A 24,138-nucleotide genomic window follows, 5' to 3' on the forward strand; every position below is an offset into this window, starting at 1 on the left:
AAGAGTGAAACTTCGAAGTATATACTGGGAGAAATGATGGAGAAAATTACAGCTCTAATGAATTACGGAAGTTACAGTTGGGAGTTAGCTTGAATGGTTAATAAATCAAAAGAAAATTTCTAGGATGAGGATGCACTCATCCTCAAAGCACCAATTCTGTTGACCCACACAGAAAGCTGAAATATCTGGAAAGCTCAAAATGTACATTTAGAAGGCTTTTGCGAAACACTTTGTCACCATCCCCGCTTCTTCGTCTCAACTAATAGCATGGAGGAATGGCATGAATTATTAAATTGAAACATGGTTTGCTAAGTAATTGTGTTGTGCTTTTTTTGGTTTTATCTCATTTTGTAAAAGTTTCCCTAGAGGCCTTACTTGAGGGCTGTATTTTTGAAAGGCTTTTATGCTCAGTCAAGCTGTAGAAAGTTTTTTAATTAAACATAAATCACTTTTGCTGTATGTATTTTGTATGTATTTGTATCAGCTGTGTGGACAAAGATCTGTGTGTGTCAAAACAAGTACAGAAGAAGCATCATGAAATAGTAAGGTTTGTCCACCTAGCATTCTCTGACAAGGTGCTACTCCAATGCCTCTTCAGTGGAAATCTGTAAAAACCTGATTAGCTCCTCAAAAGCGCTCACTGCCTGCCAAAGTCACAAGGGTAGGAGAGCAATTGCAATAGCAAATGGGCAGCAGCTGAAAACAATGAGCCAACAATTCAGTAACAATAGGAAGCAAAGGAGCTGCTAGGTATGGGATTAATATGAAATATTGAAATCAACCAGGATGCTACATGTGCAGTACAGGGTGGATAGGACAAGACCTTTTGTAAGCTCAAGCTCCAGGAAATCTTGAAAGCACTTGTAGAAATGAGAAATCAACAAATAGAACACATCACCTTCTAAATAAAGAATTACTTCCTACAGTTTTATTTCTGCTACTTTGTCCTGGCTACTTGTGAACGTCTGATATAGGTCCACCACTGCCCCATGGGACTATTCCACAGTCTAATAAAACTTCACTATTAAAGTGTATTTTTGATGAAACACACCCTAATTTTTCTTCCCTGTATGTTCAACACAGTAGTTCAAGCAAATATTCCTGTGTTGATCTCTATTGATACTCAGTGTTTATCTTTACCTTTATCCAAATTATATATTCATTTTTGTTCTTTTGCATTGAAAATTGTTCAGGCAGCAGACTGTTTCTGTTGTTATGAAGATATGGACACCAAAAGCTGCAGCCTATTAGTTAGCATCTGTCAGAAATCAAACATCTTTGTAACTCATACCAATAGTAATGGCCCAGATTTCACAGCAAAAAGTTTTGCTCTCCTTGGGCATGCACATTCTTTTCAGTCTATTACATGCTAGCCTTTCTAGTTTACCAAAATAACACCAGCCTTTAAGTTTGCCTTCAGTTTTCAGATAAAACACCACAGATTTTGTAACCACAGCATTTAATTCCTATTCAGTGTGACATGGATGACTTACAGAAAGTCATGAGACAAACACACGGGAAAAATTTGTACTTCCTTGGCATTAGGACTGGCAGTTACAATAGGTGTCCCTTTTAAACCTCTTTCGTCCTTCCTGGAATTTTTGCAGAAGTTACAGAACTCAGACAGCTAACCTAAATTGCAGTCATTGGTCCCAAACAACTGAGGTTCAAAGAGATTTAAAAATGTGTTTGTTAAATGTGTTTTCAAATTTTATCATCCCTTAAGAATGAAAGATGTAATGAAAATAACACGGTACATCATACAATCACATCTGCCACCTACACCACAGCCCATCAATAGAGTAATAACCATTACTCAGGTAATTTAGATAGCAGGTTGACTGTATCTCTATTATGAATACAGTATTCATATCCCACCTGTAAATGGCAAAAGACTGGTTAACTTATTCCTGTTATTTTATTAATTTACTTGAAAGAAAAAAAAATTGTTTGTTCCTCCTTCAGAGATTTGTTTTCTTCTGATTTTATTTCTCAACATTTATATTTAGGCACAGTCAGCTTCCCTCTTCCTTTAAATCTCCCTGATCTGTCTATGTATTTTCTTTACTTGAGTCACTCCCATTTTCCACAAAGGATCTATACTGCAACTCAGAATTTAGCAGGGTTCATCTTCCATTGTGCTGCTCAGGGAATGGAAAGCTTTTGACAGTGGGACATGTGTTTCTACATCTGAAGTGTTTCTCTTTAAGCTTCACCTTGTTATTTCTCATTATGGCTCTCAAATTCTGCTGATTTGAGACACAAAGGAGAAATTCCAGAAGCATTAAAGAAGATCTATTCCTATAATAAAAAAGATGTAATCTCTTCTGTTTCTCTCTGTGAAGCAGAAAGGAAGGGTAAGAAAGAACATTTTCTTTAAGGGACTGATGAGAAAGGGGGAGGAAAGAAAAAGGAAGAAAAGAAAAATAAAGAGAAACTTAGTTAACAATTTATGTAAGATCCCTAGCAATCAAATTCAGTGAAGTCACCCAAGATTTACTTGCATGCAAATTTTCACTAAATAAAGATTAAATTCATTACGTTTGGCTTCTTAAACAAATAAACGAGGTCAACATTTTCCTGTAATTTACTGTTACTTATTTTAATTAAAGCATAAACCTTTTATAAAGATACTTGAAAAAATGAGATCTAGCTGAGAACTAGTCTGGTTTTCCAGCAAATTAATTGCTGGCTTGCTTTGGTCACAGTATTTTGATGCCTGTTAAGAAGACCAGAGTTATCTTATTGAAAAGGAAATTATGAAAATAAAATGAGAAGATGAGAGCCATTAGTTAGACAGTTTTTTCAATGACTGAAGCATAGATAAAGGGGTAAGGAGATCTGGTTTTATGCTTGACTGAGCTAAAAGTTTCCCGTAAGCCTTAGAAAATATAATTTAAAGAAGCTTTCTATTTCTTGGGCATTATGAGATTAAGTTCATCAGGGATTGTAATGCCTTTTGAGATCATCTGATTTATAACTTTATAAAAGTGAAAAGTATAATTAGAATTTCCAATTATTTTTGAAGTGAAAATAAAACATCCTTTCTCATGCCAAGCTCTTGGATTTTTTGGCTTTCTATGAATTTTAAATGCTCAGTGTTATGGATGTAGCCTCACCAGGCACTTGCAAGATTAGATCCAACCTCATTGTACTTTAATGGGGATACCTCTTTTTTGTGCAGTTCACAGTTCCCTAGATTATATATGCTGACATTTCTCACCAGTTAGCAGGGATTGCTTGAAGTGAGGCTCTTCGTCCAATGATTCCATTTTATAGAGTAAAACATGAGAAAAATAATATTTGCTATGATTACCATAATACGTAGCTTGCTCTCAGGCAAACAGTAGATGTGTTTATCCCTACTCTAAAATATCTGGCTCATACTTCTTCCACCAAATAGAAGATAAGATTTTAAACATGACTTTATATAGCATCTCTGTGGCTTCTGTAAATACACTGGCTTCTATTGGAAAAAAAATCACCTTGAACTACAACTACAGGTCCAATTCAGAAGCAGTCTTGCTCAAAGCATTCCACCCTGTAAAATGCAGTGCCTTGAGTAATTATCCTGAGAAAAATTACTGGAAAGGCTTTACTTAACCTTTTATTCGTACAGTCAATTGCATCCAAGTTCTCCAGTTTTGCTAATCCCTCAAGTTCTGCTTACACAGTGCATTCATATGCTTGGGATAATGCCTCTGTGATCTGAAAGTATGCCATCCCTGGTGTGTACAAGTGTGCAAGTGTTTTCTGGCTTCTTGTTCTAAACATCTTGGCAAGATCATGAATGTTAATATTGCATGAACAACTGTAGACTTGGAGGCTGATGACTATTACAGGGCAAAACTAGGTGGAGGAGTGTCCTGGTTTCAGCAGGGATAGAGTTAATTTCCTTCCTAGTAGCTGGTACAGTGCTGTGTTTTGGATTTAGGGTGAGAACAAAGTTGATAACACACGGATGTTTTAGTTGTTGCTAAGTAGTGCTTACACTAGTCAAGGACTTTCCAGCTTCCCATGCCCTACCGACTGAGAAGGCTGGAGGGGCACAAGAAGCTGGGAGGGGGCACAACCATGATAGCTGACCCAAACTGGCCAAAGGGATAGTCCATACCATGTGACGTCATGCTCAGTATATAAAGCCGGGGGAAGAAGAAGGAAGGGGGGGACGTTTGGAGTGATGGCGTTTGTTTTCCCAAGTAACCGTTACGTGTGATGGAGCCCTGCTTTCCTGGGGATGGCTGAACACCTGCCTGCCAATGGGAAGTAGTGAATGAATTCCTTGTTTTGCTTTGCTTGCGTGTGCGGCTTTTGCTTTACCTATTAAACTGTTTTTATCTCAACCCATGAGTTTTCTCACTTTTACCGTTCCAATTCTCTCCCCCATCCCACTGTGGGGGAGTGAGCGAGCGGCTGCATGGTGCTCAGTTGCCAACTGAGGTTAAACCACGACAAGGAGGAAAAAGCCTTTATGTACATAGCAGGTGATAAATAATTAATTACAACAAAAATCATAGGAATACTTTGTACATTAGTGCCTCTTCCTTCCCCCAATTCAACAAGCCCACATGCCAAAAAACAGTCAATTAAGCTTTGCAATGCCATCAAAGTCCACTCTGCACTTTCCCACAAGTAAAGAATTATCCTTTTTACAATCATTTTTATAGCTTGAGAGACTGAAGAGTCTCTGCTCTAACAATGTGCCATTCCCTAACCGGGTTTCCTCTTATGCTTCTGTAAGAAGTTATTGGATACTGCAAAACTTAATGGTGAGTATTAGTCAAATTCTGAAAGTTTCTACTTGTTTGAGCATTACAAGAGTATTTATTTACAAAAAATGTTTAATTTTGCATGGAAATTTTATACAGCGTGTGCAGCTCACTTAAAACATTAACTCCATTTGAACTACCCAAAGCCAGGGCAAGTGACACTGTCCCCGACTCAAATGTGTAGTTCTTTTTAATCACCAGATGAGATATAAATTTTTGATTTACCATTTTATCCAAAATTTTCCATATATATATGCTCCCTAAAAAAATAACCTCAACTTCTCTGGAAATTATAATATCTGATAACTTCTTGGGTTTATATTCATAAAATAATCAAAACAATTATAGAAGCATTGTCTGTTTAGCAATTATTGACATTTGAGCATGTAATTGTTGACTTTAAGAATCTTTTGTGATGTTTGAATGTAGAATAGAGCAGTTGCCACACATAATTGCCACAGCTAATTGCCCTAGAGGACAACTTCTAAGAAGAGGAATGGGTTAAAATATTGCTTTGGGTTCTTCACTTAAAGGTTTCACCTAGAGCCAAATGGCCATTCACTGACTGAATGAGGCAATAACCTGAGGTAAACACCTTTCCAGAAATAACTGAACATGTACCAGCCTTGTGCTGCTGATCAGATGAATCATGTGAAAGACAGCTCTTGAAAGAAACTGCAGGAGACTCAGAGAGGGAGGGGAAGGCAGACACAGACACCTTGACAAATAGATTTGGGGAAGTACTGTAGTAATTGTGCTGTGTGACTGCCAGGACTCTGACAAAATGGCATTTTTGCTCAGGACCGTTGCTCCTCTGTCCAGATGACCAATAAATGCTGCTTTGTGTAAAAATATATCATGCCAAGATGATATTCAAATGCCTGTGAAGGCTTCGGTTCTCTTTGCAGAGCCTGGAGGGATCACCAAATTAAGGAGCTCAGGTCTACCCGTAGAGTCAAAGTAATTGGGGTGGCATGTCCATACACAGGGATGATACAAAGATATAGCTGAACTGGGGTAACTCATGGAGATGTTGAATGGTTTGTGAACGGAACAAAACACTCAGAGGCGCGAGTCTGTGACAGTCTGCAATACGTAGGAGAAAATATTTAGCTCAGGTTTGCCTGTGACTTCAGGATCATTCTTGGATCCTATGGGTGAGCTCCTCAGGAAGCCTGATAATAAAGTTAGAACAGCTTCACTTTAGGGCGTTCTTTGGCTGGACACACTGACCTTTTACAGAGTGAAGCTGGACATCAATTTCATCATTATGGCATGGCGAGGAGAGTCATAAGGGAAATCAGCGCCAGTCAGGAAAAAAATGCATCATTACTTAGACGCAGTTCTATTCCTGTGTTTCTTCTTGCCAATTTCTGAAATGTAAATCCAATTTGACTGTTTTTCTGGTTAGAGAAAGAAACTAGTACTTTAACCTTTATGTTAAATATTTTCTCTTTAGACAATTCCAGACTAAAAATATCAATAAAGCGAATGTGTCTGAGCACCTAGAACTCAGTCTTAACCCTACAGAGGGCCAGATCATCAAGTAGAATAGTACAGCAAGTCTTACTTTTCCTATGATCATTTATGCACCTTTCTCAGTAATAGTACTCTAGTGATAGCCCAGATGCAGTCTGACAGAGAACACATGCATTTTATAAATGAAGTGGTCAGTCTTGGGCAAGTGAAAACAAAGTATGATTTTAAAAAAAAAATCAGTTTAAGATGTAAGATTTCTTTCTCATCACACACTGAAAATTTGGAATTCATGGAGCCTGAATTTATATTAACTTGAGAAATGCAATGCACTCTCCTGGTGGTAGGAAAAACAATGCAGACTGATAATTTCATTGTAAGTATCTATGATTTATATCTTACGGATTTAAGGGTGGGCAGCCACCAAAATGAACATCCCAGTTTTTCTTCCATCTCTGTCAGGAATATTAACACATGACAACTCTCTGTCTACAAATTTTAGTTAGGTCTGTAAGGAGCAGATATGTGCACAGCACCAAATGGGAAAGAATAAGACTGGCTGAAGGATTTTTCATCTCCTTAGCCCTTGCTTTTCTTCCATTTTTGATGTATTGCTAATGTGGGAACACAGATCCTGAGATCCTGTGAAAGATGATCTTATGTTGACAGTATTCCTGCTCTGAGTGGGTTGTTGGTGGACTAATTGTCCTCTAGAGGCCCCTTTTGACAAGTATTTCCCTGATCCTGTGATGCAATTCTATTTCTGTCATTGACTTTCCAGGATATTTTTTCTTATCAAAGTTATGAGTAAGCAGGCATGGCCTCCAATATATGCATTTAATGGAACTAAATTACTACAATTGTTGCAAAAGGAAGATCATAAACAAAAAAATTAGGAACATATTTTCTCTTCCCACTTTTTGAAATAATTCACCTATTTCTTTCTCTTTTGTTTAAAGTTGTTTCAGCTGGGAAGTCCTGGGCAAAAGGATCGAAAGAAATAGCTCATCAGTGTCAGCTAATCATCACCACATGACTGGCTGCCAGCAAGAGTGCAGGCAAGTGACCACTTATAAAATGAAAAGAGGAAATAAGGGAACTTAGCTGAGATGCAGAATCTCATCAGTGGATATCTTGAAAAACTGATTAAGGCTTAGTTGTAGCAAGGCTTCTCTAAATGTTTTTAAAAGGATATGCATAGTCCAAATATTTCCTAGAAGCTTTTAGAAAGCTGGGGTTAAGTGTTTATTCTGGAGTCCAGAAACACCAGGGTGGGTGCAGATGTCTGTTTAGTTTGCTCTACCATTGAGCTCCCTGATGATGGGCTCACTCAGAGGCCATTCTTGATGGATCTGTTAGCTGAAGATGTGTTAGAGGATAAATCCTCATCTAAATCCTCTAAAATGACTGGGATCAGAATACTCCCTTTTTCTTGCAGAATGGAGTTCTTGAAGGTCAGAGATAAGTGTGTTAGAACAGGTCTGATTTTGTCACAAGTTGCTGTTTTAGCTACATTCAGAACAGCTTTAGTCCTCAAACAAAATGATTTCTTTGTTTGTTCACTGAAGTGTATCCTTCATTTTTGGAGTTAATGGTTCTGAGTTTAAAATCTGATAGGCCCATTTATGAAGGTTAGCTGTCATGAGCATGGCCCATATTTGTCCTCAGAATTATTACAGATGGTTCCCATATATATCACTACATATGTCCTATTAAATGGTACCTGGGGGAAACTAATCACTATAGTCCATTCTGGGTATGTAGGTCTGTTCAAAGTTTCCGAGGTGTTGTATTGTTATTGAGCTAGAGGGAATGCAAAAGAGCAGAGTAATATGAAACGTCCTACTTGTATTTGGTTAGAGTGTATCATCTTTCATTCCACTTTTAATATACTAATTCAGAATATGCTGAGTGGGTTAACTGGAAAAAAAAAACCAACCCAAAACCTTAAAGTGGGAGAAGGAGCATACATGATCAAAATTAATGGCAATATTTCTATTTATTTTGATACTTAATCATCCGGTTCTGTCTGAGGTTATTCCTTGGATTCACTGGATGACACCTAGAAAAAATCTTTATGGTGTTGTCTTTTTTCTTAAATAAGAAAATTAATAGTTACAGTACCTGATTTATAAGACTAAAACAATGATTAATACATTTTAAATGTTCTTGGAAACATAAGGTAAAAAATATGCTTCTGAATAGCCATAAAGAGTACTCGGCAAATTTGCAGAGGTTTTTCTTGTTACACTGTAACTAATTCCCATCTATTTAAACTGCGTTTCAGCGTATGAACATACCACTGTGAGGCAGATATTATCTCTATTATTTTATTAAAGGATCAGGCAGAGGAAGAAGACTTCAGACATAGCAACATTTTCAAAAGCAGTCAGTAAGTGTAAACATTTCAGATTTGGGAAATTTTGTTTGAGACATCTTTATGTCTAGTTTTACTGTGATTCTAAGATCCTGCAATGCCTAATACTTTAAATCTTCTCTTAGCTATTTCTTGCCATTTCTGTGTAAGTAAGGTTATGTGAACTGAAGTGCTTGAAAAGTCCCCCAAGTACCTCTTCTGGGGGAAGACTTCTACAAAACAATGAGAATATTGTTCTTAGGAGAAACAGCTTAAGTCTTGCCTCTCTATCCCACAGGGTTTAGCTAGGAGGGTTTTACAAGGCTTCACAAACATGACTGAATTTTTTTCTGTATGAAAAAATATCCAAACTGAGCAAAAATCAAGGGGATAAAAGTATCTTTTTTAAACCTATGTAGCAAGGTTTGATCCTGAAACTTTTATTTATATGTATGCATACATACATATACATATGCACCCTTATACACACATGAAAAAAAGCTCAAAATAGCTCTAGGTTTATTAATGAAGTTTGGGAGGTTGAGTCCCCTTCTCTAATAACTTGACTATTTGCTATGCAAGTCTACAGCAAGAAAGCTTTTATAATATATTGAGGAGTCAAAGCAAGAGCAACAGGAGTCTTACAGGGAAGCGCAGACTCCTGCACGGTTCAGAGCTTCACATAAGTTGCAGAAATGCACATTCCAAGTTGGAAAAATAATTCTGTAACTTGGTTTGTAGCTTTGCAAAGACAAACTTGTACTTTTTTTTCTTTTATCTTTCCAAGCAGAAATTTCAGCTGAGATAAAAAAGCTGCCAGATTAACACCAAGTTTCAGAGCTTTTTGAAAGTTTATTGTCCAGATTTGCAATTTCCCACCTGAGTTTGCTACACATCAGAATTTGCAGGTGTTTATCCAGCTTCATAGCATCCATCAGCTTATATAACTGTTATGAATGTTTTGGATGCCTTAAAAGTGGCATACCAATCTTTTGCATAACCATATCTTGCAGAAAATTAATTATATTATTTGGTTTGTGGCAATTTTTAAATTGCAAATTAATTAATCCCATCTGGTCTGTAATTTTCCACTTAACAGGTAATAACTTCTGAAGCATCTGTTGCTTCTGAGACAGATAAGACAGTATTGAGGATAGTAATTGTTATCCCTCAAAGTTATCTGGTTAGACAGTGGTGATTTTTTGAGACTTAGTTTTTTTTAAATGAGATCTTCACCGTACTGAATTCTAAATGTCTTCATTTGCTGTAAGTGCTTCTGGCTCATTACTTGCTGCTCTACTTGCTGCTGATTAATGCAAGAAATGTTTAAAGCTGGAGATGTTTGATTGTTATATTTTTAATTTAAGATTGACTGACTGATAAACCTGCTTTATATACAATTTTCTTATTGATGAAGAATCTTTCCTACTGTACCTGGTGTTGAGGTACAGTTGAGGGGGGAAAAAAACCTGTATTTCCTAAACATAAATATCCTTGTCCACAAACAGTAAAGTTAAATTTTACAGCAATGTCTTGCCAAGGACTTGGTAGAGCTCCTGAAGAAAAGGCAAACTTTTGTGGTAAGAAAGTAGGTTTCTCCTTTGGCTTTAGTAACGTACATATCCTCAAATCTCTGAGACAAATTCAGACCTTCAGTGATCAAGTCTGTCAATTTTTTCCAAAATAACATCTTGGATTTTCTGTGTTTATAGATGTGTCTTGCTTTTACATCTCTTTTGTAACTGGTATTGAGAACCATGCTCTAGTAAAATGGTTGCTGTTAGGGTATACATGGCAATGCATCCTTTTGACTAGAAATTTCATAACATGTTATGACTCCATATTTGTTGTAGGCAAACCTGGCCACTGATGTTGATTCATTCTATAGGTTTAGGTGCAGATTTTTGCACAGATGTTTAGGAGTTCTCTCCAAAGAACACTAAAACTTGAATTTATGGAGAGAGATTTTCTACAAGTCTGGCAAATATCCCTGCTTTACGCTGTCACATCTATTTCTTAACCCTTATTTGATCATGTTTTCAAATATACCACAAATTAGTTCAATCTTAACAACTGTTCCTATTCACAAAGCTGATTTTTGTTTTTGAGGTCTGTGACACGAGTCAATTGGTTCACCTGATGGCTTCTCTCTTGCAAAGAAAGTAACTTTCCCAAAATGCCATTCTTGCCAAGATGAAAGTGTTCTTTCTGTTTTTTGAATGTCAGCAGCTGGCATTATCCTGGCCCTAATGAAATGCATCACAGAACTCCAGTGCCTCTCCAGTGCCTTTGACATACAACAACAGAGAGATTAATTTATGCCTCTGTTCACTGTGCTGTATTAAGAATCTTGGGAAATCAGACTGACAATTTAGGTGTCAAATAACCAAGTTTCCTATTTCCACATGTACAAGACTTAGTTACAGATGTACACTGGTGCACTGCAATAAAAGGTACCACCAGAAAAATTCAGACTTTTCTTTTTTTCTCTGCCAAATTCCTTTACAGGTGGCTTGATTTCCTCCTTTACCATAGAGTTCTTCTCTGACACCTTATCAGAAGTGTAATTAGATGCAAAACTGTATTTAATCTCACATATTTGAACTGGATCCATGATACAGAATGTATTTTTGTCACAAGAGTGCTTAGTAGTCACAGACACTAGTGATCACTCTTACCACTCAATCTTTGCTTCATCTCATAAATCTAGACAAAAGTGTGTTGGATCCAAATACCCACACCAGAAACCCTTTTGTCTCAATTGACATTACTTGGTTCCTCTAACCTAATTTACCAGTATGATTTAGGATTAATAACGCATTAAATTCCTTTCACATCTTGGGAAGTAGTTTCTACCTATGCGAGGCAAGGCATTTTGGAGAAGCTCGTGCTTTAGTTTCTCATGCTGTTTGCTTTGACCTTATTAATACTCCTGAAGTAGTTACAGTTCAGCACAGCCAGACTGTAGCCCATGTCAGATCCTCAGTTCAGCAGCATTTTAAAGTAAGTCTGGACATTTTTCTCTAATATGCATGATTGCTCTTTCCATCAAAAACCTTGAGCTTCGGTAAGATTGCTGACCTGGAGCTAGTTTGCAGTGAGCTGGATGGTGTCTGTATCCAATATTGCCACCTTCAGCATGAAAATAGCTCTGCTTAGGTCTTTGTGATTTTTTCTTAAAGCAGCTTGACTCTTGCAAAGATGATGAGAACTCCTACCAGTACTGAGAGCTGATGAAAATCTCCTTTTTCCCATTTGGTGAAAAACCTGGAGCAAGAAAACCAACACTCTGTTTCCTGTCTTATATGTATTTAATCAACTGGTGGTTGAAATATGTCACACCTTGTGTGAAAATAATGCTTTATGAGAAAAGACTACATAAATGTCACAGAACAAATTATTTCCCTTAAGTAATACAATTTCTTTTGTCAACACCATCTATGCACAGTTGAGCAACTGATTTTCAGAAAAAGCACATGTGAAATCAGAATCCAAACAGAATCATCAACATTAAAGTATGAAGCAATTTATGCAAAACTGTAAGAGTGTTTTTTTTCTGATGAAAAGAAAAAAACAACAAAATCCACACCTCACTTGAGTCTGGCCAGGAAACATTAAATTAGCTAAACAGGGATTTGCCTGCAAACATTTCAGCTAGGAACTTTCCTGCCCATGCAATTACTTTGAATGTATAACATTCTTGGAGGTCAAAACTGAGACTGCACATCATGCCAAACAACTGTAGGAGTCCCTTAGTTTTACTGAAAGTGATACGTGGAGCAATACACACTCAGGTAATTCTAAAATGCTCTCCAACCCCCTCCCATTTCCCTATTGCCTAGGCAGCTAGAAGTGGATTCATTAAAGACCATTTCCTAATCATAAGAATTATCTACCTGAAGTATGGTGGAAGTGACATAAGAAAAGCCCACAGAACACATTTAAGCAAGGTATTTGAACAAAATGTTTGTAGACTTGCTAAAAGCTGAAAAAGAGCTTAGAATTGTTCAATAAGCACTTTTTCAATTCAACTACTTGTAACTGGAACAGGCGGAAAAACTAGTATTTCTGAATCATTTGCAAACAACAATGTGAAATGGGAAAGAGCAGCATTTTTGCCAAGGCAAGAAGAATGTTTAGTTCCTTTAGAAATATTCATAAATCAGCCTTTGTCAGGGGAAAACCAATAATCATAATTTCTATGGTAATGTAAATGTGGGAAGTACCTGAGATGAAAGGAAATTTGAATTTTGCCTCTCAGGATATAACTGACTAATGTGTGAAAAAACCCCACTACTGTTTTTTTCTGGGGTATACTGTTTATAAAGACAATGTGTCAGACATTCAGTTATTCTGATTTATTTTTTTAATTTTTAAAGATGACTCTGTTTTGCATGTCTTCTTTGATAAATCACATTATCTTATGCTTGTAAGCCTTGCTCTTTCTTCCCCAACTGGCTGCTTTATTGACTTCTTTTATTTTTGTTGCATGATGTATGAAAACAGGCTACAGCCTGTTCCTGGAAGCACAACCAGCTCCTTGGGATTCAGTCAGATTTTATCACCCTTCAGAACAAAAAAACATCCTTCCAGCTGCACTTGCAAACATGGGGTTTGGGTGCTGTTCTGTTGACTAAAGGTATATAATTTGCTCTAAAAATAGAGCATGTATGTAAGAGTGAATAAAAGCATGGCTCCCTAAACAGCAATATTATTTTCTCTCTGTATAAGCAAGAGGCCTGGCTTTTCACCAGACTGAAACAGGACAATAGGAGTGGAGATCTCAGTTTCCATCGATGAACTCAACTACCAGGGAAGTTACCACTAAGCTTGATTACTGGAACTTCTTTTTGTTCAATTTAAATCTCCACTTCTATTCCCAGTTAATATTTTTACTGCCTTTACCAATGTACTTTTCCTTCACCTTTGGACCCTGCAAAGGCTCCAGCCTCTCCTTTGGAGATATTTCATTGTTAACAGAGAGACAGTCAAGGAGTTTAGCTTCTTTTGAAGTACGCTATTGTCAGCTCCCTTAATACCTCTGGCTGAATGACTGAGCAGTTTGTCATGTCTCATCTAATGATTGCACACACTCTGAACACACGGTAACACTGTACTGTGCTCTTAAGCAATTACAAAAATACAACTAGCAGGCATGACCTGCATTTTAGGTTGTGATATTCAGTGGAGCTTAAGGCTCATGTACCCATAACTGATTACTTTCTAGTGTATATTGGATGTCCGAAGTGTCCTGAGGAATGCTGGGGGCTGCCAGGCTGGAAGGTGAGGTAGCTGGGTGACGTATTCAGGGTGCAGTTCAGCATGCACCCTCTGAGATGAAGGTAAATGGCTCTAGTTATTACATGAAGAACACTGTTGCCATGGAGGAAAAATATTGGTTCAAGCCACAGTTAATGGCTAGAAACCTGAAACTTTACAATCAATCCAATCCACTGTGTGAGCTCAGGATCTCTTTAAAGCACAAATGTATTTTAAATAGAACCAAGCACCATGGTTGGTGGATTTTGTGCTACTAACCAGTGCTCAAAATGCTACAAACCCTTAGGTAGGTTGTAAGACTGCACTCCATAAATACTGAAAAGGTTTATTGTGCATGTTTTGGAGTTCAATAAAGTAACTGTAGCTCTACTTAAAGGCTGAATTCCTACAGAACCTGAGGACATCTCAGCACAGGTACACTGTCCTATGCAAGTCTACTTAAAGCCCATGGCAAAATCCTGAGTTCATCCTCTGAGTTTATAAGAAAGTCATAAACTGAGTGTCTGTCTCAAAACAGTACATCTCTTTGAAGACAAAGACGCCTTGAAACAGTCCGAGACACATATCCACCCAAAGAATTTCCCTGGGCGCAGAAATGCTTTGCTCCTGGAAAACTGGCAGAAGTGACAAAGCTGTCTCTTGTGCCAGTTACCCCCCAGATTAGACGAGATGGTCAGCAGAATGCTTCTGTACTTTGATTTTCTGCATGAAAAGGTCTTTTTCTGGAATTTAGGCTCTCAGCAGAAGACAAATGCTCGCTGCCTGGCCCTCAGGCTATCTGGGGCTAGGATTAGCTCACAACAGTCACCATTCTGCCTCCTGTCCAGTTAGAGCAAAGGATGAAGGAGCTTTAGCTTCAGACATCAATTCAGATGGAATAGGCTAAGGGGCATGAGGTGCAGGATTAAACAGTAGACATAAGGAGCAGCTTTTTGAACATCATGGACAGAGCAGCTGTGGGAGCCCAAGGAGACAGAGTGGATGAATAGGAAAACATCTTGTGAGTGAAGGCAAAACAACAACTCATAATCAGAAAAGAAAAAGAAGAGTTTGATACAGGGGAAAAGGAGTTAAGGGAAGAATAGAAAGAGACTAAAAAAATTTATCTTAGAAATTGTGTATTGGAGAGACTAGTGTCACTGGTATTTATGTCAAGGAAACAAGCAGATGAGGAGATGATAGTAAGCTGGGATAAAAGATAAAGACAGTCTGGCAAGACAGTGGAACTTCTCCATCATCACAAAAATTTAATCTATACACATTCTTCTTTCTGAGGTCTTCCACATAAGAAATATACTACATTTGCTTCACTTTAGATGAAAATGCTCTTTGCTGTCAACAAAGGCAGTTTTACATTTCCCCTTTCCAAAAGTGGAGAACTTTTATGGACTCTCCAGTACAGAACAGAACATGTCATTAAAAAGAAGCACCATTGTTTCCAAGATGAAAGTCTCTTCCATTTAGTTATTTGTTTATTGGGGGATGGGGAGGGAGAGCACATTTCAAGAACTAAAGAAAACTGTAGGTTTCTTTGAAATCTGCTTTCATTCCTCCAATGTTAAGACTATGTGCAAGTGAGTCGTAAATAAAAAGCTGCTCTGAAAATTCCCAGAACCCAAAGGTGACTTAAAGAAACCGACATTCAGCGAGGACAAAACAACCCAGTCGTCCCCTTTGATCGCTCTAGCCAGCTGCCCTAGGCGAGTCTGGAGCTGCCACGAAGCTGCCCAGAGACCTCAGCCAGTATGCCAGATGTCACCCAGAGAGAGAAGAGAGAAGACAGATGGGGGGGAGAGAAACTTTCAAGCTGAATTTTTGAGGCTGACATTCTACAGAGGAACATTGGAGGGTATACAACTCATCATATTTGCCTATAGGAACAGAAAGTGAAGGAAGGAGAAAGGGACAAAGCATTCAGAGAGACAGCTGAGAGCCTCAAGAGAAAGACAATTTCTGTGACTAGCTCCTTAATGTTTGGCTTATGTCTAGGTCAGGAGAGCAACCATGAAATGTCACGTTGTTACCATCTGCAGTCATCACAGATGTTATAAGGGAGTATTTGGACCCATTCACAATAGCCCTGCTCCCTTCCTGTGCAAGATATACCGTTTTTTTAACTCTCATTTTATTTTCTCTTTCCTGTATCCATTTATTTAATTTCAGCGTCACTGCATTTATTCTCCACCAGCCACTTTCCACATTAATGAATTCCTCATATCCCACTGCCTTGTAGCTACAGCCACGGTGTTTTTAGTTGGGAAACAAAACCAGATAATTATGAAAAAGAAGTTATTGCCTATGAAATACAAAAGAAAAAATGCCTCTAATATGCATGCCTGGGAGACAGATAGACTCAGAAGAACTGTCACTTTCTCACCCTCTTTCCATAGCTCCTTCTTCAGAAAAAGTTTTCATAGCATGTGTCATGATGCTAGAGCAAAAGCAAACTCAAATGTCATGGCTGAAAATGACATTTCAAAGAACTAACACTTGCACTGGAACAATTTCTACCATCCCTAATCTGTTTGATTCAAATTTAGGATAATCTATATCTAGAAACTGATGTCAAAGATTGCTAAGTGTAATTACAGATAACAGCTGTATTCAGAACACTATAATTTCCTATGGTTTGTGGCTGAGATAATGTGAAACATGCAGTGTCTCCCCTCCCTATCAAGACCAACCAGAAGGTCCAGGAACTGCTTTTGTAGGTGGGGTAGAAAGGGGTTAAAAGGGGCAAGTCAGGATAAGGACCCTTTACAGTAAGAACAGTCTTCATGCAGGAAGTTCTACAATCCAGCACTACAAAAATCTCCTGCCAATTTAGATGCTATATCACAGCTGTCAAACTGGCCCTTGGCAGCCCTAGAATCAGAGGGAGTCAAGACTATATCTGTTTCTTTCTCTGGTTTCTACACTAGAATATCCCTTTGATTCTCCCTGTATTCAATCCTTGAAATGCAGCAGTCCTGGACTCCTAAAAGCTTCTTGGTAGTTTTACACTCAAGAAACCGAGAGTTGTGAAATACCTCTGTTACCGTAAATCGGCAGATGAAGAACTCTCTAAGACTCAATTTGGAGTTTTAGAAAGCAGACATTCTTTATTGCAGCGCCGGGTGTAAGGTGGAATTTCCACAAATCAAGCACAACTATGGTTAGATCACCGTTACATTTATACACAAAAATTATAAGGTAGTACACTCCCAGTTACAATGATTGGTTAGTGATTTACATATAATTATAATATCAGTTATGTCATTCTCTTCTGTTACTACGCTTGCGTGGGGGAAGGGTCTTCACCTGGGCAGGGGTCTTCTTGACCTGTGGGTGTGTTTTTTAGTATTATAATGAAGGCAGTTCACTTCAGGACACCTTAAAAGTAGGTTCTGTTGCCAAGTTGGCCAACTAGATATCTACCTTGCCAGGTTGTCAAATAATTCATCCCATAAACAATAGAACCTAGAGGCTCTGGTTATGGTTTAGAGAGTCCAGAGAATAGAGAATAGGGACTTCAAGAATAGGCCCTAGAGAATAGGGCCTCAAATAATAAATAACACAGCAACCTATACATAACGCTACCATAAGGGCTAACTTATTAGAATCAAAATGTTCTTATAGTTGATTATTCATAACCTAAAGATTCAGTAAAACTTAAGATCATCTTCAACACCTCTACTGCTTTAAAAAGTATTCTATCCAAATAAGGGACTAAGCAGGATTCAGCTTCTGATAAATCCCACTTAGAAAAGCAGAAAATTAAATCTTTGCCAGTCCTAAATGGCATCTTTGTTATCCAATTATCAAAAATTTCATTTTTCCACCAGCATGGATTAGCCAAGCCAAAGTTTCTGTTTTCTAATTTTAGGATCTCACATTTGCACACAATAAGATATTGCACAGGAGAAGTTATATTTGCCTATCTGGATAAAGCTTTTACCAGTGAAGAAGTTCCAGAAAACTTTTGTTAAAGGTATACACTTGTATCCCACTTTACCGCTGTGCATGTTGAATTATTTTGCTCTTTCTTATCCTTGCATGTTATTTTAACAGGACAGCAGCAACAGCAGCAGCCACAGCAATGTTTCTTTCAGGAGCAGACTCTTGCTGGCATATTATGTCATCTCAGTGAGTGGGCTATTAGGCTGGCTCATTGTGAATTGCTGGTACTGTGAATGAGTATATGTTACTTGCTAATTTCCCCACTTGGGACTCCAACAATGAACAAGAACTCAGATTTCCCTCTCTGATCCCCAAAGGCACTGTGTGGATGATGCAGTGTTTAAAAGGACCCTGATGGTGCTAATTGCTAATCCCACTAGATTTTCTTATTGAACTTGCAACAAAGGATTTTATACTGATGCTTCATAATTAAAGAGCACAGGAGAAATCATCTTTTGTTTCCAACCCCTGTCTGACCCTGTTCCATCCCCCAAATTGTCATTTTGGTTTAATGGCTTTAGATCTGTGTTTTCATGCTGGCATAAAACAGTATGTTGCTTGGGTTACATTTTTTAAAAAGTGATGTGACCTATAAAACTGGTCCAATTTCTTCTTACAAAGGATTACTACAATAGCCTGATGTGACTGGCAATTCATATTGCTAGCCTTATTGCTAAATGGCTAGAGCAAAAGCGAGTCTGTTCCTGGAGTTCCTGTTCCTGTTCACTGGAGTCTGCGAGAAGGGATTTATAGAGGGCAGATAAAAGAAGGAGGGGCAGTAAAGCAAAAAGAGAGAGTAAACTCCTCACTTTTGCAATATTATGGGATTTCTTAAATAAATATTCAATTTTAATTGTGCCGACAGCCACCTCGTCTCCTCCTCTGACTCTGCCTGTAAGTTCCTCCTACTGCTCTCAGATTTTTGCTTTTCTATAGCTTTTCACTTAGTGGTGCTTCATCAGCCAGCTGTAACTGTTGAATCTAAAATACATGCAAGCTTCAGCAGAAACTCAAATTTCTGACATGGAAGCAGAGCTTGCTGTCGGCAACATGTGCCCAAACAGGCCAACTTATTTGAGCACTGCTTTCAGGTCACAGACATAGACTTTCAACAGGCCTGACTTAGACTGAAGCCCACACGGAGTTCCCAAGTTATCAGCTCCTATCCACAGCAAAGGCATATAAATACTGCAAGTATTGACGACTGGGTGGAAAGTCAGAGGAAGTTAGAAATGTAGTCATAACAGTTCTGTACTGGAGTCATTTAATCTTGTTAAAATAGGCTTTCTGGGATTCACTGTGTCAATTTGAATTGAGAAGTGCCCTCTTTCTCTTCTTTATTATGCTATCCATCCTACAGGTGCTGATGTATAGTCACATCTTGTAATAGATACTGCCAGCAAGATTTCCCTGTTGTGAACGTGGCTTTGTTTTTCCCCTGAAGAACCACAGTAGCTGTACAAGGCTTTGGCATTTGTAGCATAATTTACCAGAATGATCTTCAAGGAGGAAAATTCATTTCCACACCGAGCAAAGCTGTCCCAGGCAGGACCATAGAACAGGCAACACATGATTGATGATTGTGGTGAGGGCATTGTGTCTCGTCAAGTTCCCCTATCTTGACATGAGCCACATTTGTGTTTGTTCTTTACATTTAATTACACTCATATCAAGAGGGTGTATGTGAACAGTAGAAGGAATTTGGCTATAGTTCCCTGTAAGGAAGTTTATCGCAGTCTCTTGACTTTGGAGGAATTGTGATGGAATATACTTTGAGCTATAGTCTTCTTTAGAGACAGTCACATGTAGAACAAATGTATCTTTACTCCATAGCTTTTGTGAAGCCCTTTTGTGTGAAATTGATGGAATGACAATACAGATATCAGCTTTCAGATATTCCTTAATCCAAACTGTTCTTTACAGATACTTCTCATTTCTTGATTTTTTATTCTACTTAACTGCATTCTATTGTCATTTACTACCACTCTGTCAAAAACCAGGTGTTCTTAGCAAATGTAAGAGTGGCACAGCACTATGTCTTCTTTTCTCCCACTCTTTCTCAGTAATCACTCCCTATGTGGTGATTTTCCAGTGCCAGGTGGAAAATCAGCTGAGCATTTTGGAGGAGTGAGGTATATGTGAGAGGCTCATCTAATGATATACTCCACCTAGCCAGCTCCATTCCATCACAGTTGATGTATGAGCTCATATGAGAAAACTAACAGTCAGTTTAAACTTTTTTTCCTGAATCTGCAGTTTTCTTTCTAAAAAGTAATTTTAAACTAAGAGAGATGGAGAACTCCTCTTTATCTTACACTGCCTCCTTTCAGCTGCCAGGACTAAGTCCCAGACCATCTAATAACTATTTGTTTTCTTGCTGAAAGAGATGTGATAATAAATTAATCTTTCCCATTTATACACAATCCTCCATCTTGATAGGAAGCCAAAGTACACTGAAGAAAAATATAGGGACTTCATTTTGGACTTGTGAGAGCCTGGCACTTCAGAAAATTAAACATACACCTCATGTTCTCAGAGAAAATCTCCCTGTAGCAGACAATGAAAAAGAGCTGGAGAGACCGAGTGGGTGAAACATATGACTGCATCCACTAATGCAATGCAGCCATTTAATATGGCAGGTGGAAAACAGCAGCTGTTTAATTTCTTGTAACCACAATTAGGACAAGAAGTGACTAAGACTAGCATATCTGGCCAAATGCAAGACGGTTTATGTAAAAAGAATATAATTACCCAACAGTTTGCCCAGATGAGGTTCTAACACTGCTACTTGGTACAAAATCCGTTGTCTTTAAAGCTTTTGTTTAGCAAGCATATTGGTGTTGGTTTTCACTGACAATCCTCTAAAATGTAAGTGATAGCTCATATGCTAATGCTTGATCTCTGCTTTCAGTGAAAAATTGATCATTGCTAAAAATGGGAAATAGCAATGGCTAAGGCAATTGGAGGAATTTACTGAAAAGTTATCTGTATTACACAGATGTTACCAGCTTGACACATTGATATTTCAGCGACGATATGCATGCAAAGATAACTAGGACACTGTTTAATTTACGAGTAAAGGAAAGTATTTCATAAGTCATATATGCTACAGGTAACTACTAGCATTTGTAATGGTTATATTGGGTGGCACAGTTTATTTTGAACTGTTTTACTTCACTGTAAAAGAAATGGCATGAGAAAAAGTTTGAGTCTTTTCTTGGGGGGATTTTGTACAACTGGGATTGTCTGTTTGATCATTCAGTGCAATTTTTGATACAGAGCTGCGAGCACCAGTAGCTAAGCAAATATGGAAGTTGCAAAAATTAAACTGTCTCCATCACTCGTATAATTTCTCACTTAGTTTCTTACCTCATCTCTTTGCTAATGGGTGCTATTATCTGAAAAAAAAAATTAAAGTCTGACATATGAAAGAGTCTTAAGACTCTTTAGAGTCTTAAATTTAGCAAGCTTTCACATGCTGTCTACATGCCTCTTCACAGGGTCTGCTTCATTTATTGACCATGTGTTTGCACACATACACTATATAAATTTTTATATACAATACTTTCTTTTGAAAGATATTGCTGACACTGAGAAACACATAAATGCAAGATATTTTTGTGCTATAGTTAATAATTTAACTATTATTATTAAGATTTCGCACGATATTGAGCACTAAAAATAGGAAGAAGACACAAAATACAGTTAAAGCTAAATTACCTTAAAGTTTTGAAAGAGGGTCATTCCTTTTTAATATGAATAGGATTCATATTTGCAGTCAGAATTAACAGAACAAAAATTTTCATACTTATCAACTGTCAGACAATGTCAGATCAGGGACATGAAAATATTATTTTCACCTGCTTGTTCTTCTGGTCTAGAGGCAGCTGCCAGCTCAGGTAACGGGGCCTCGAACCGTGTCTCAAGGGACTGCTTATACTGTTGTGCTGTGTGTTGTTTCTTGTTCTCCTCCCTAAATATTCTGAAACGGTTGTTCTGCTGGTCAGTCTCTGAGACAGATCCTGATCTAGCCCACTGTGGCAGACTATACTCTTCTGAACGATTTGACATCAGTTAGTGCAGAGACTGAAATAGCAGGGACCATTAGTTTGACAAAACCTACATCATTGTCACGGAGGATGTGCGAGCAAAACAAAAGAAATTACTTTTGTATAAAGGACACTATAACATTCAGTTTACAGCACTGTCTGTTAGTAAAAGACAGCCTGAAATTACATGTGGAAAACACTACTAAATAATCCTATTTGTTATTCTACAAATACAGTGTTTTTCTCCAAAGTGTTTCCTCATTGAAATAACCTTATGAGATGCATCTGCCTTTCATAAAAATATATTTCTGAACATTTTTTCTGCTTTGGTTTGCTTTTAAAGCCCCAAGGGATGAGGCTTCTGCTTCTTCTCTTCACAGTCTAGAATGCTTCCCTTTTAGGATAACTCTGCAACTATTCAGCTTAGGTTTTTCTTTTCTCAATCTATTATCTGCACTTAGACATCCAGACATTTATAACTCATTTTCTTTGTTGTTTTTTATACTCTTGAAATACTTGCAGACTGCTGTCTTACAACATATCACAATTTCATTGGGAGTTTATACATACTAAGCAGCCATCTCCTTTCCTATCTCATATTGGGATTGAGATTTCAACAAATTAGAAAAATTTCTCTCTCCATGGGAGGGGGAATGACTACAGTTCAAAGACTAATGTAAAAAGAAAAAAAAAATCATTTCTCTATTCACTTTGAAGTTCTTAAAATCATAATTATCTAAAAATTAAAGTGTTTAAACAGGCATACCTGACAGGAGAACACTTCAAGACTCAGAAGGGAACATCAGAAGTGAAAAAGGAAAAACATCTGGGAGCTTTTTCACAGACAAGAGTTCTCCAGCAACATAAGATGTTTAGCTTGGTATTCATGTTTTAATCCTAGGTTTATAAAAATATTTGTCATGCACAGCATATCAGGTAATTCACATCAATATGTCAGCATCTTTATTTGCATCTTTTCTTTTGCAATCTGTATCCCTAAAATATTTACAGAGTTAAAAGAAACAGTGAGGGAGTTGTTAAACAATAAATAATTGCAGAGGAACTGTGAGTTTAAAGGCAAGCCACGGAGAACAAAATGGCCAGACCCTCAGCTGTCATCAGTTGACAGCCTTCAACTGAAGTCACTGAGAACTAATCCTTATTTATTTTCAGCTGTGATTAGAAAAAATGAAAGTTGCTGGAAAATGGTTGAAAAGCAAGATTAAAAAATGATCATGTGCCTTAGTAATGAGCAAGGCAGAACAGGCAGAACTGAGAAGATTCTTGTATGGTGGACAACAAAGTCATATGCAAGATCCCAGATGAAACCAAATATAACTGAAAAGAGAAATGGGCAGAAATATCATATTAATATTTTCTTTTTCTTTTTACAAGCTCCTTCTGAATGAAGATATTATTAGATGAGCCAATTCAGCAAGAAATAAAATTGAAACGTCAAATTATCATCAGTTTGTCCACAGCTGTTGTGCACACATCTCCTCAGTAACTTTGTATATGTACATCACATGCAAACATGCTCACACCTGATGGCTTAGCTAGTGTAGGAGACATGAGAAGCACAGGGTGGTTTATATTACATCCAAACTGATCTCGCCAGAAAGTGAGCTCTTGGGCTGAGGCTGGTTGGTACAGCCTGGCTTGTTCTCACGGTGTGAGTAGATTGCCCATATCCATACAGCGTTACACTCGGCCCTGGAGACTCTGGGCCCCATAAGGCATCCTGATGGCCCTGAGGCAGAATGATTACCATCTGTGTGTTTGTGTGTGTTTCCATTGCCAAGTGCCAGAAATAAAGAGAAGGCTTAGTTGCAGCCATCAGAGTGGTATTTTTAAAACATGCTGAGATGGTGTGTTGTGTGCAAGTGTTCTGGGATGACACTGGAAGACTGTCCTACATAAAGGTAGGTGAAGTCAATATAGTCCATGTTTGTACAATCTATCTGGACTCAACACTGTCCTGTGAGTTATGCATACTCTTCTCGAGCAGGAGCCAAGCTGGGTCCCTCCAGAAGGAACCTGGGAGCAGTCTGGTATATGTGCAGAAGAGACAATATGGTCACCAAGGCTCTGGACTGAGAAGGGAGGAGAAATACATTGCTTCATTCATTCAGTTTATAGACTGTAGCCTCATGATTCACAGGCAGACAGACCATTGCACACGTGTACTAAAAAAAGCCTGATCTGTTTTCTGTTTTTCTACTACTCAGGATTTTTTTTTAAACAAACAAACAAACAAACAAACAAACAA

The sequence above is a fragment of the Pygoscelis adeliae genome, unplaced genomic scaffold, assembly GCF_000699105.1.
Source record: "Pygoscelis adeliae isolate BGI_AS28 unplaced genomic scaffold, ASM69910v1 Scaffold117, whole genome shotgun sequence".
In the NCBI taxonomy this organism is placed as follows: Eukaryota; Metazoa; Chordata; class Aves; order Sphenisciformes; family Spheniscidae; genus Pygoscelis; species Pygoscelis adeliae.